Below are 13,950 nucleotides of genomic sequence, written 5' to 3' on the forward strand. Positions count from 1 at the left end.
ATAAAATAAAATAAAGCAGGAAATCCTGTTTCCGTTAAAGTTAGTAAGTACATCACTACCATTTCCAGCAAAGGCAAAATTTTCCCATAAAAAGTGCACATTAATGAACTTAATTAGATTACTTGTCAGAGTCACACAATAGTATCAGTGCCTTTGCCCATAATTTTAAGGGGAAGAAAGACCTTCTCCCTCTCATTTTTAAATTTGCTTTGGGGAAAACTCTCTATGATGCCATTATGGAAGTTTTAGGTATTTTCTAAGAAGCTGGTTTACTTTATAAAGTACAGAAATCAGTGAAGAAGCCAAATAAGATTTATTAGAAAGTCTTATTTCTTTTGCATTTCATCAATAATCTGATGTCATATATACATATATATATATCCCATCATTACTATAAAAATATTTCAACACTATCAATTTGCTACAAATCCCCTGTTGTAGTGATGTGTTTACTGCCAACAAACCCAGCTGATCAATCAGCTAACAGCTGACAAATTTGGGTTTCATCAAATGAGGAGCAGAAAGCAAATTGTGGGATTAGCTTTAAAGGATTCCTGTGGTGTTCCCTTATATCTGAGTTTTTGCCAAGTGTGTATGCAAGCTGCTGAGGCCAAGTCACTTGAATCAAATTCGTCCTCTGCCTCTCTCTGAGCATTCTTACAAGAACAATCACAGACCTCTGCTCCCACATGGAATGCATGAGGAAAACTCCCTGATCTCAGCAGTGGGAGACATGAGATTCATGGAAAGGAATGAGCTGAGCAACCCAAGCTCTCATGTAATGCCTTGACGTGTCAGTAATAAACTGGACAGTCTAGCCAAAGGTGACATGGTGTGGACTTTGATTATGTCCTATTTCACCTTTTCTGTAGCTCCTATCTCCTCCCCTGTGAAATAGCAAGCTAACTTAGATGACACAACTGGACTAGAGGCAATTTGATCTTATCTAAAGCTGTGCAGCTGAAAGTAATGTACCAACAGTGCAGTTTAGGACGTCCCACTGAGCCTTGTCCTCAACTACCAGAGAAAAATTTGAGACTCCAGATTCACAGCACTAACAGGCATCAGTAACAAAAGTGCCTTATGTGCATCTGCAAAAGGGATAAATTGTCTATGAGCACAAAAGCTGGAAGTATTAAAACAGACAAACACATTGTATTACTCTGAAGCCAGGTAATAGCAACTGTACAGGTCTAGTGAAACCACCTTTAAAAATGAGTTTCAGTTGTAGGTGCATTGTTACAGAGATTAATGGAATTAATGTGATGAAAGAAGGGACAACTCAGAGACAGACAGACAAACATAGGGGAAATAATCAGTAAAAATGAAGTTGTGGAGAACACAGAGAGCTGAGGTAAGATATAACGACAAGGGTAAGTCAACACTCCAGAAAGGGAATGTAGGTATGCTAAATTTTAAGCACAGAAATATGCTTAAAATGTTAGTACTGTAATGTGAAAATTAACAGTTTTAAAATGTCTAGTTTCTAGCAGTCAATTTTATTATTATTATGAATTAGTGTCCAAAAACAAACAAAAAAAATGCTGAACACATATTTCAAAATTTATTAAGCAAGACATATTTTGGTGACCCTGAAGTAATGTCTGGAGTAGACTTTCAATAACATGCGGGTAAAAGCGATGACCCAAAAGGATCATTCACTGATATTTTGTCCACTTCTGCTATATATCCCTGAAGTACCAAAGTATTTTTAAAATACACTGTACTATCCCTTACCTTTTTAAGAAGTCTGACATCATGTGATAAATACCACTGGGAAAAAAATGAATGGGTCAATTAGCCATCCATAGCTCCTTATTATGTGAGCATTTTCAGCTTTTTATGACAACATGAAAGCCATAAAAATGACAAGGCTCATTTTATCGATATTTATGGATGGATGGTCCATCAAGAGAAAAAACAGTTCCCTGCCATCTGGGATAATATGGCTTACATTTTTGCAAAAGCTACAATGTATACTTTTCAATATTCATACAAATACTGTACATCATCAACAGTAGGGACTTATTTTGATATCAGTAATGTCTTTATAAATAAAGTGAATATTTTTATATATCATATATGAGTATATATAAATGTATATGTATAGCTGAGTTAAATACTATTACAAATTTTATTTGATTTCTTCCTGAGACAGAACCTTTTATTGTGTCCAAGACAGAACTCAGCCATATCAGTCTATTTCTGTGCTTCCTATAACATTTATTTCTTAATGGTTAAATAAATAGATTATTCTTTAATCTGACCAAGCCAATATTTAAACACCACTTCACTGTGGACAGTTGATTTGTTCTCTTTTCTTAATTGTCATTAATTTGTTTGATGGATTAGAGATTGGGGGGAACAAGGAGAGAGTTAGGGAATAGGATTTGTGTGTTGATCCCAACCAAGCTGCACTGCTTCAGGGTTCCTCAGTCACACTAAATTATCCTGAAAACCAGCAAGCAGAAGGTGAGTTGTTTCATCTATATTCTACAGTTGGAGTGACCTTCATGAAAATTAATAGAAGACACAAGTTAAGAAAATTAGTCAGCTGTTAAAATGCAGAGGGAGAGGGGATGAGTAGGCAAGTGTCCTTCAGACAGACCTCAGTAAAACCCCGTGGTGGTTACTGGCTCAACCAACAGCAAGAAAAGTAGATTCTTGGCTGGGAGGAGTAGTCCTTTTGCCTCCTTTCTTGCATTTACAGAATCAAAAACCCATCCCAAGAATTCAGCTGAGCAGCTTTTGTTTGTCTCCCAGTTCAATTCAGAATCAATTTATGGTTAATATAACTTTCTCAATTAGACACGTGTATATTTTTACTATGCAAAGGCATTTGGGAGAACAGTTGAAGAGAAGTAGGAAAACTGTCTGAAGAAGTCCCCAGGTTAATATGGAAAAAAAAAATGTAAAACTATAGCAGTATCTTCCTCCCTTAACTGTCTCTCATCTTTTCTGCTAAAGGCATAGCTGAGCAGGTCCCAGGGGTTTAGATAGGTGGAGCTGAATTCTCTGGCTTTCCCGACAGCTGATTATTTTGCAGAGTCACTGAAACAGCTGATGCTTTCAAAACCAGCAGGTTGTGTTAAAAAACAGATGGGTATTTTATGCCTCCAGTTTGCCTTCAGTACAGCACAACTCACCATGTTATTTTCCCAACTGGAAATGATCGTGGATTATGGTTGGGGGAGGGAGGAGCTGGGAGGTTCTCAACGTGCCATGGATTCAGCAACAAAGAGCAACAAGCAGTTTAATAAAGAGCAGATAGAAATGACCATGAAATATCAGTTGCACAACTGCCATCTCTCAGAGGAACCCTGATAAGGAAAACTGCTTGAAAAGCACTGTGAAATCTTCCAGTGGTAACACAAACTGTTATTACTAGTATAACAGGTTGGATAGCTGACTCACTGGAACAACTCACAGGCAGTGCAATTTTTTGTGCCTGATGGCAGCCCTGGGACACCTCAGAAGACCCTTTGCCTTGGCAGGAAGCTGAGGAGGAAGTGGTGTATGGGTCTTGCTGTCCCACCAGGGCACTTTGCTCCCTGCTGGAACAAGGCTGGAGGCTCATGGACAGCTTCTGCCTCACTTCTGCTGCAACCACTGCATGCCTGGAGGGCTGCACTGACGTGCTCGGAGGAGAGAACACCCAGAGCAAGTGCTGTGGGCCTCGCAGGGAAGGTCCACAAATGCCAGGTATACAGTTTGGCCTGAAGGAATGAGATGACAAGGAGATATTTTGGGAGACAATGAAGAACCTTGTGCTGAAAGGTAACTCAGGTCCAACATCAGTTCCCAGGTGGGCAGAGAAGTGAGACCTTCTTTGGCATTCACCAGTATAACCCTTGACAACTGTTAAACACAGCTGGCCAACATCCTGTCTGAATGCATTAATAAAATACACCCTGTCATTGCTAGCAACTATGTCAGCAAGTTATTGTTCATTAAATGCCGCAATAACGTTCGTGCGTGAGGAGCATGGTGCTAGGCAGAGGTTTCACCCTCGGCCAAGCTTATCCTTGCTCTGACGTCCCTGATAAAAGGGGACAGACAGCAGGCATTAATTGTGCCTGGTATGTCCAAGCGCTTTGGACATGAATGCAATTGCTTTCTTTGACTGGAGGAGGAATGTGGTTTATGTAAGAACAAAAAAACGACATACCCTCTTGCAGACTAATAAGTACATTGTGTGCTGAGACAAAGGCTGCAGGAAGAGGAGGCAGCAGGCATAGCTGCAATCTTCAGTGTCCTTGGCCATGCTTCCAACATGTCCTTGACCATGCTTCACGCGCCTGTATAAGCGGAGCACAGCTGACGAAATCTGCAGCTGCAAGGATGAGCACAGCAGGACTACACCAGAGGAGCAGAGCACAGCCCCTGAGGGCACCCAGCTGGGCAGGGTGGAGGAGCCTGCATCCCAGGTCACCATATGGACCATCTAGGCGTGTGGACCACACGTCAGTCTGAGCTCACATTCAGCAGTGTGTAGGGTCTGTTCTCAGGCCAGGTCTGCTCCCATCCCCATAAGCAGAGAGAGGTTTAAAGGAAACATCAAAATTCCTCTGCAGAGCTGAGGGAGGAAGGGAGGATAGCACAGTCCCATGGGTGCAATTGGGCATTTCTGTAGTACTCTCATATCTTCTGGTAGACTCCCAAAAGTGACCATCACCTGCATTTTTCTTACATGAGAGCACTAATCCCAACAACCGAATAAGCAGAGGACACCTTACTTTGCATTTTTAGAAGTCAGAACGACATGCCAAGAAAATGAGCATGAATAATTATTTAAGAAAAATTACGGGAAGCTTTGCCAAATGCTACACATCAGGAAGCACTTTAATCCACATGACCAAAAAGCACTGCATTCATCATTGCTTTCATGATAACATCCTTGCCTATGCCTGAACAGCTAAAATACAGTGTTACATCCACAAAAGGATTGGTGACAGTTGTTTTGCACCATATTTCCTACACTGTACCTGACAGACCATTCCTTTGCACAAAGGTGCTTGAGTTGATCCCGACATACATACAAGATGTTAGCAATTCAATATTGCAGACTGAATTCATCCCCCTGTGATTAACAAAATCATTTGAGATTGAAATGGATTTGAGGATGAGGAGTGTAATTCACACTGCATTATAGTCCCTCAAACACAAAGCTTATGTAATTCTTTATAAAGTTTCCTTTAGGCACCCAATGACCATAAGTGCCACCCAGAAACTGTGACTGTCTTTTTCCTCGCTTGACCTACAAACTGCCAAAAGAAAAAAAAATCCCCAGAAATTAAAAGCTAAAATTAAAGCTAAAAAAAAAATAGTTGAAAGGAGAGGAAGAGAATGAAAAAAAAAAAAAAAAATCTTTTCAGATTCTATCTCACAAGCAAATGTTTTACCCACATCTAGTGTCTTGTGTGAGGCAAGGTGTATTGAACAAAGTTTGCAGTGTAACTTACTTCTAGGTCACATCTGTACCAACCAAAAGGGCTAACCAAAAGTCATGGTGATCTAAAAAGCAGTGTGCCTGGGACATCAATGGAATCATGAAGGCCACTCCCCAATCATGACAGCTTCTCTGTTTCTACTAGGCCAAGAAAATGGGCCCAGAGGAGTGGATTTACATATGTGGAGGACATTTGGAGGCTCCATATGTCACTACCAGGACCCCAGAGTCTTTAAAGTATGTTTCTGGAAAATGCCATCACCACCATTGCCACCATGGTGATGGCTGTAGAGGGGATTTGGGAAACCTTCCTCAGAGAAGAAGAGCCTTGGGATAGACCTCTGGTGTGTTTGGCGAGACCTGAGAGAAACACCTGCAGCTGTCTGTTTGTTACCCTTATGAAATTTCCTTACCAGCAGAATGAAGGGTAAACAGCTTTAAAATTTTCATTACAGACCTCCCAAGGGGAGCAGAAGATCTCACTGGTACAAAAAGGTAAATGCATGCAACAGTGATATTATTCCTTTTTCAACCCTTACAGTCATAAAGAAACTACAAAAAAATACTTGTCCCACTGTGTACTAAATAGCTTTTTATGTAAGGTGTTTTAGCATTAGTGTATGAGGTGCCTGGAAATAGCAACTGGTGCCCAATGAATTAACCAAATTAACCAGGCCTGATGTGAGGATGAGAGGGGAGCCTTTCCATGTCCCTTCAGTGAGTGTGGTGGTCTCCAGCACCATCCCCAGCTGCAGTTTGTCGGCTTCCCAGTCAGACACAGCACGGGGGACAAGGAAGGACCGCCAGTGGTGAACGACAGGAAGCAAACCCAATTCCTGTTGCTTGCCAAAATTTCCAAGTTCAAATAAGGCCTGCACGTGTGGGAGCGTTGGGCCAAGACTAGAAAGGCGTGCAGAAGGAGAAAGGGGGGCAGCAGGAATTACAACACCCAGGAATGAGACATCCTATCCCCGAGGGCTGCTGGCAGGAGGAGCTGCCCCTACCCTCCCCGTGCCTGGGAGGCTTTGCTGGGGGCCGGCAGAAATGCCACTTCTCTGCTGGGTCTGTGCTGCTGGGGAGGAAGAGCGTGTGTGTGGTCTTCTGGCTGCTGAAGCGCTCGGCGTTTTATTGCTCCTTCGCTTTCGCACAACCGAATTGCTGCAGCTTTGCTGGCGTCTGGGCCAAGCATGCCTCAGCTTGCACAAAAGGAAATTAACACTGAGGGTTTCAAGCTGAGGCCGTTTCTGTAGTAAGGGGAAACTTGAGCATTTTGACATATTCAGCTTGCCTGCGCTATAAGTTTAACAGTGGGAAAGAAGTCCCTCACATTAACCCATGAGCAGCTAGTATTTATTACAGCTATGACTTCCTCCATGCAAGGGGGTGAATTTTTGATACTGGCACCAAGGGGCCAGGATTCCCTGAGGGCTTTAGCACATGCCCATTCATTCTCAAGAAACACCATCTTTTCCTAGTGGGGGCAGGCCTCAGCCAGGCTGAAGCATTAATGAATTATAAGTCTGGAGGGAACACAATGAGCCTTGACAGTCACTGCAGCCAGGTTGCTTGCCTTGTGCTGAGCGTTAATCAGCTTTATTTATTTTATTTCTTTATTTTAGGAAGGGTTAATGAAGTTCACCTATGCTAAAACCTGTAGCAGTGAGCTGTCTTCACTAAGCAAATCCATTAAGCATTCAGATGGGTTTAAGGGTATGAAGCTGTAACACCACTGACAGAATATAACCCAAGGGCAGGATTCATCTTCATCCTTCAGGTACTGATTATGAATGTTACTGTTCTTAGAGAAACAACCAGACTCCAGTAAAAAGCCAAAGCACATTATAGTTTTACAGCTAAATTATCAAAATGATCCTAATATATATATATATATATATATATATCGTAATATTCACCAATAAAATGCCAATAGTTAAAAGTAATAACAAACTAACCATTTTGCCACAATGCCACAGGCAAATCTAAACCTACCCAGTTCAGGGAGATGCATTGGAACAGCGAGGGAAAGGTCACAGAATTATACACAATGTGTTCCTTCAGAAATTTATAGTGGCTGGAAAAGAAGCTGCAATCATACCTCACTATGTAGGATGGAGAGACTCTCCAGCTGCCCCAAAAAGGATAAATAAACTTGTGCTTTCTGTAAACCCTTGAGATCCATCTGAAGTACTAGTATGAGTTTGAGTTCTCTGCAAGGCATCTCTGTGTCTGTCTTGTGGCTCCTGAGGGTTTCAGCTGCAAGTCAGAAGCTCAGACTGGCTCTTCTGGGAAAGGAGATATTTAAGCTACAGAGATAGAATGAATAATTGGAGCCTGGATCCTATGACCAGCCCAGTGAGACTGTGAGCTCCTGCACATAAAGGGGCCTAGCTGACAAGTAGCTTAATGACACCATTACAGGTATGGAGCTTGAGTTTTCTTAGGGATCCAGCAGCTTTGTCCAACAGTTACAATCTGCTAAAGAATCAGTGAGGTCTTTCCAGTCAGGCATGTGTCAAACAAACTCCTAGCAGAGAGGTTTACAGTAAGATCCCCCAAGCATTCAGGCTATGATTGACTATTAGAAGGAAATATTTAATCCTTATGATAAAGTAATTACCAATAGAGATGTCACAGTGGTGGGTTAGGGTCTGCCAGAAGCCACAAGTGTCTTTCTAATACCCACACCTTGCTGCCGATCAGTGCTGACTTTCCTTCAGAAAGAACAAACAAAACCTACTGGCTTAGCTCTGAACTTGACATTTTGCAGGTGACAATAGAAGTGGTTATTCTGGAAGAGACTATGGTTGATATCTTCATTGCAAAACTGGAGATGAGGTTCCCAGAAGCAGAGCAAGGAAGTCTTTCTCTAGCCTCTGTTGGCCAACAGATTGCTATGACGCTATTTCCATGTCCTTTATCTACCAATATGGCCAATAAATGTAGAGCATCAACTACTCCAGTAGCACCCCAAGAGCTGGATGCCAGCCTCTCCTAACTTCATCAGTAGGCTCTTACAGTTTTCCTTCCTTAGTGTAAATGAGGTATTTGGGGTTTACCTGGAAACAGTCATCTTTAATACTTAAGGATACGTTTCATACTGACCTTCCCTGAGCTACTGGTTCCTTCTACCACTTCCTAATTCAGATGGAAAATTTCTCATGAGTATCATAATCAGCTCCTAGAGACCTATCTGTCCAGATACAGGTGAGGTATTCATGGCTTATCTTGGGTTGAGGGGCTATCTCAACTATTCTGTGCACTTCCTTGTTACACCATTTGCAAGTCTGATCCTGCTACTAATTACGTATTAGTTTTTACCACATGTCATTAGACAATCTCTACAATTACTTTGGCTTTTCATAAAGATTACACATGATTCATAGATCTTATAGGTGGCAGAGTCTACAGAAGGGCTTTTAGACCAAGCAGCTTCCACTCCATCCCACTGAGGCACAGGACAGCAGAGTGCTACACTGACTGCTTCAGAGATAAGGAAATGATACCCATGAGAGCCACAAGTCTGATGTCTGCAAACACTCATCTTCTGGTTTAATAACTGCCCTACAGTTGCTGAGACTAGTGTAGCCTGAATGACACAAGGCAGAAAATAATTACTTCTCCTCCTGTGTTTAAAAGTTACAAGAGAGCTCAGCTTGTAACATTTTCAGCAGAATCAAATGGTAATCATAAATAGAGGCCTGAGTACACAGACCTAATTAGTGTACAAGGCTGTTTCTCCAAGATTATGAAGTGCAAAAATCAGTCATGCTTCTTGGCTCCAATTCTAAGCTAAACTGCTCCAGCAAATACTGCTTCATTATCCTGAATCTGCTGACATATTTATATTGTTTACAGTGTGATTTTTCATGTCCTTTTTAAGCAAGTTGAGAAGACTGTCACACACAGCTGGATCTGAAAATACATTTATATTTTATATTCAGAATATGAGGGGTCTAAATTCATGAGGTATTTTGTTTGCAGATTACTTTAGGAAGCGTATCTGTGAAACCTAGGCTTCCCAAAGTGAAACTGCCCAGGACTGCTGGGGAGGCACAAGGGATGAGGAGGAGGTCCTGAAGCACACACTGAAACCCAGGGAATCCCCGAGGGCTGTACTGCTCAGGTGCACCTCCACATCCCAAACAGCATAAGTGCTCTGCCCCACAGATTTACACAAAAGTCAGCACTGGGTCCCTTCGGTCACACTTGAACAGAAGGGGTAGCTCATGCCTAGTCACTTTCGTCACCCATCTCCACCATGGTCAGAGACCAAGACCAGTTTCAGGGCAGGCAAAGTCAGTAGGCACCTGCCAGGGCACCAAACCCACTTGCACCCTAATGTTGCCCTGCTCCGGGCTCTGCCCCTCCACAGACAGTACCACAATTTACAGAGTTGTACCCGTCATGCTGTAAATGCTAACAGTGATGGCAACACACTGGGGTTGGAAGGAGCAGTGAGTATCAGTCTCAGTATCATTAGCTAGGGCACCAGGTCCCAGACACCAGCTAGGACGCCAGCTTCCAGGCACCCCATTTTATGTCGCCACTTCTTCACTTGTCCTCTCATTAACATCTATATTAACATTAACTCTATTTAACATCTGCAACTATGTATGAATGTTCATAAAATGTATTGGTGACCATATATTTTGTGAACTCTATCTAAAACTAAACTCTTGCTTTATTTGGCAGTTATTTTTATCATTCTCATTTCCTTTTCTTCACATGAGCGTGTGACTCTAGCACATCCCTGGTGGTTAATATTTTCAAAATGCTGTGCTGTATATCCTCAGAGCTCCGATAAGGGGAGCTCAGCCTGATTTGGCACATGTACTCAGGAGGCTGACAGGAAGACATGTTTGTTTGCTGAAGACCCCAGCACTTCAGGTACTGCAGGATGTGGTCATCCCACCCAACAGGCCCAGCTGAAAGGCAAAGCAGTCTGGGCACTTGTATGATACAGTCATGAGGCAAAGTTCTTACTCAGAACAGCAGTACTTTGAACAGTGCAGCCACAAAAAAAAAAAAAAAATCTGCAAAGAAGGAACAGCCATAATTTTTTTGTCTACAACTTCGTCTATTAGAAACCATGCAGTGCTACCACGTTAAGATTGTTTCCAGTTTTAAAATTTGCTGAATAATTTTTACAGTCTGTAAAATTTTCAGCTATTCAGAAAGACTCGGGGTTGTGCCACATTCGTTTTGATCATCTCATGGCAGCTGGCTGAGTCACTAAGATGGCGATCTGAAGGGAAGCTGCCATTTCTCTGAACCGCTGTGTCTACATTCCAAGTGTGTGAATGTGACTTTTTCAGCGTTCTCAGGTGGGAAAAGGTCTGGGATAATACTACAGATACAGAATAATCAGGGAGCCTCTCTAAAGCACTTCAGACACATGCAAAGAAGTGAAGGACTGTTAGAGCCCGGATCAGGAAAACACTGGGGTTATGGTGAAAAAGAAAAATAAACATTGATAAAATCTAAAAGTCAGAAAATTAAAGATAAAAAAATGCTTGTGCGCATTAAAAAAAAAAAAAAAAAAAAAAAAAGCAGGCACTCAGGCACTGTAGCTCTACACCGTTGTCAACACTGTTTGATGATTGTGCGATTTGATGCCTACTGGTGCTGTCCTTTTTATGAACCATTCCTTGAAAATATTGCAAATTATTTAAAAAATAAGTTGCAAACCTATTTTTATTCTCTACTTTCCTGCTGGGGCACTTGCTTGGTTTTGAACATGATACTGCAACAGGTAAGCTGAAAGTCTCCCGTACATGGAGACTGGTTTTGATGCGTTTAATTACTATAAAACTAATCTCCTGTCAGTTCAAGACTTGTGGGTGCAGGTTGCAGAGTGAAATTGATTCATGAGATGTCCCTGTCACTCACTGATCTGGCAATTCTCAAAGACATTGCCCATGACAACAAAAAGCATGTAGATCTGTGCCAAGTTACTGTTTACTTCCATAACAATTATGTGGGAAAAAAAAAAAAAAAAAAAAAGTTAAGTATTGTTGAAGTGAAACATTTGTCTTAAGAAGTTAGTCATCTCAAAAGGACAATGGAAGTAGGACTACTGTTCGTTACCATAACTGAAGTATCCTAATGAAAACATAACTCACTGTACCTCTATTTTAATCATAAGAGTAGACTTTCAGAACTGGATCAAAGCCAACCAGTCCACTACCTGATGGTGACCAAGCGCAGGTATGTGCGGAAGTTTATAAAAGCAGGATGAGCAATTGAAGACACTCTTGCAGAACACTCTCCTAGCCTCTGACAATGTGCTGGACAATCATATCCAGAGCCAGAGATCCATGTTTAATCTCAGCATTAAATAGGCTTCAGTGTTTGGTTTTTTTTTTTTCATTTGTTTGTTGTTTTTTTTTTTCATGAATTTGTCTAATCATTAATACAATGTAAATTTTAGTATCTATATTATCACCAGGCCAGGTTTCTAGAGCTGAACTGTTGCCTTGTGATTTCCTTGGATTGTTCCTCTTATTTCAGAAGAGAAAAATTATTGCTCCTTATTGATCTCCATCCCATATGTGATTATTTAACTGTCCTTCATATCTCTCTGAGTCATTTTTTCCTAGCTAGAGTCCTAGTATGTTTGATTATTCTTGTGTTGAAACCATTTCATATCTTTGATTGTCTGTGTCACTTTAAGATCTGTTCCTTTTTTGCTTCTATTATATATATATATTATGATATGTGGACCAAAAATGTCCACAACATTCAAGATATTGTAGCCTAATAATGCTTTAGAGTTTGTTCTCCTTTCATTCCCTAGTAATTTTCTTCATATTGATTGCCACTGAGCTGACATTCTTACAGAACTTGCTATTATAACTTCAGAATCTTTGTACTAGTTGATAATAGCTTTTTTGGAGTCTGTAATTGCATATATTAAATTAGGATTTCTCTTGTGAACTCTTTATATATTTTCATACATTCTCTTCACCCCTGCCCCTCCCACCCCTCCACCCCCAACATGTTACTCAGTATCACAAGACATAGCAATTCTTCACCCTTACTTTTTGCTTTTTCCAAGAGGAAGGGTTCAGAACAGTCACTGAACTTTATCACTTCATTTTCTGCCCTTTTCAATTCATTTGTGAAGATGATGAATACCAGCAATATTCCTGTGGGACCACAGTGCTCACTCTGGTGAGAAAAGTATCTACTTCTTCTTTTAATCAGTTGCATATCCATGTCAGTTCTATCCTCATCCCAGTCTTAATTTCTCAGAGACCCTTTGGTGAATTACCTCATCAAAAAATGCCTTCCAGGATTCCAAGGAGACTATACGGGCTGTATTCCCATACTGATGTGCTTGCTCAGTCCTTCAAAGAGCTCTAGTAGATATATGAGGAATTAAATTCCCTGACAAAACCATGAAGAATCTTGCCCAAACACATAATATTTTCCTACATATCCAGTAACTCTAGTATTTTATTAATGCACAACAATGGTCTGTAATCTTCTAAAATCCCTGCAACTCCTTTCAAAAATTAGCATCGCAGTTGCTATCTTCTGTTCCTCTGGTATTTAAGTGGTTGGTTGTATCTGAAAGATTTAAGTGGGTGTATACTACAACTAGTAGATCAGCTATTTCAGTAGCATCACTCTAGAGCTCTCAGGTGAAAAACATGTGGTCCTGCTGATATCTCTCTGTTAACTCTCCGTGTGGTGGCCACTTAGTGGAATCAGTCTTTTCATGGGTTTGCCATTGCCAGACTCAGTCCTCCAGAACTGCTTCAGGTTCGGGGCATACTGCAACCATTCTTTATTACTACGAAAGTAAGTGAAATGAGAATTGTGGAAAGAGAAGGAGAGGGAAAATACATAACAACCTATCCCTGGAAGACCACATCAGAATGCTCCTTTCAAAGACTGGCAACGCACAACCTTTATATTTAACTTCCCATGTCTTCCTTGAAAGGCTCTGTGGAAAAGCACAAGAGGAAAGAAAGAGCCTATGTTCCCAAGAGCCTCTTTTCCCATTCAGTTGTGTTTCTTTTTCTGTCTACACTCTCCTGGTTCAAGAGGAATGAACAAACAAAAGATTATGGTGCATATGGTTTTTAAGTAGGATGAGCCTTCATGAAATGAAAGTTTCTGTAACAAAGGCTTTTAGGCACTGGGGCTTTTTATGTATTGCTCACATATAATTTAGTAATGAGCAGTTACCGATGTAATTAGGCAGTTGTGGACCCAATTATCCAATTACTGCAACTGACTGCACAAACAGAGTAATTGTACAGCAGACACACTCATGTACTTTGTATTCGTGCTTTTGTAAGTCTGGCATTACCCTTTCAGTGTCTTTCCAGAGTGGGGACAGTTCACCCCATTTATTGTCACCTCTGCCCTTGGGCAAGTTGTAGCATACGTTTTGGGGAAGAAAAAAAAAAAAAAAATTAAAAAAAGTTCTTTGTTTTCACAGAAGGCAGCTAACTGTAGCACTATCATGAGATATCTGGCAAGCAGAAGCA

The sequence above is a fragment of the Aythya fuligula genome, chromosome 1, assembly GCF_009819795.1.
Source record: "Aythya fuligula isolate bAytFul2 chromosome 1, bAytFul2.pri, whole genome shotgun sequence".
In the NCBI taxonomy this organism is placed as follows: domain Eukaryota; kingdom Metazoa; phylum Chordata; class Aves; order Anseriformes; family Anatidae; genus Aythya; species Aythya fuligula.